The sequence below is a fragment of the Sesamum indicum genome, linkage group LG13 (genome assembly GCF_000512975.1).
Source record: "Sesamum indicum cultivar Zhongzhi No. 13 linkage group LG13, S_indicum_v1.0, whole genome shotgun sequence".
Lineage (NCBI taxonomy): Eukaryota > Viridiplantae > Streptophyta > Magnoliopsida > Lamiales > Pedaliaceae > Sesamum > Sesamum indicum.
The window spans coordinates 1,987,573-1,987,797 of record NC_026157.1 but is presented as its reverse complement, the minus strand read 5'-3'; positions in this window follow the sequence as shown (position 1 = coordinate 1,987,797).

Below are 225 nucleotides of genomic sequence, written 5' to 3'. Positions count from 1 at the left end.
AAGGGTTGATGTTCGTTGATGTGAAGATTCATGGCAAGCCGATTCGAGCCATGATCGACACTGGAGCCTCTCACAACTACCTTGTGAGCGCCGAAGTGGCGAGACTCGGGCTCGTGCTGGAGAAGGGAGTTGGGCGTGTGAAGGCGATCAACTTGGCTGCACAACCCATTGCCGGTGTAGCCAAGTCTGTGCAGATTAAGGTTGGTGCTTATGAAGGAAAGACCA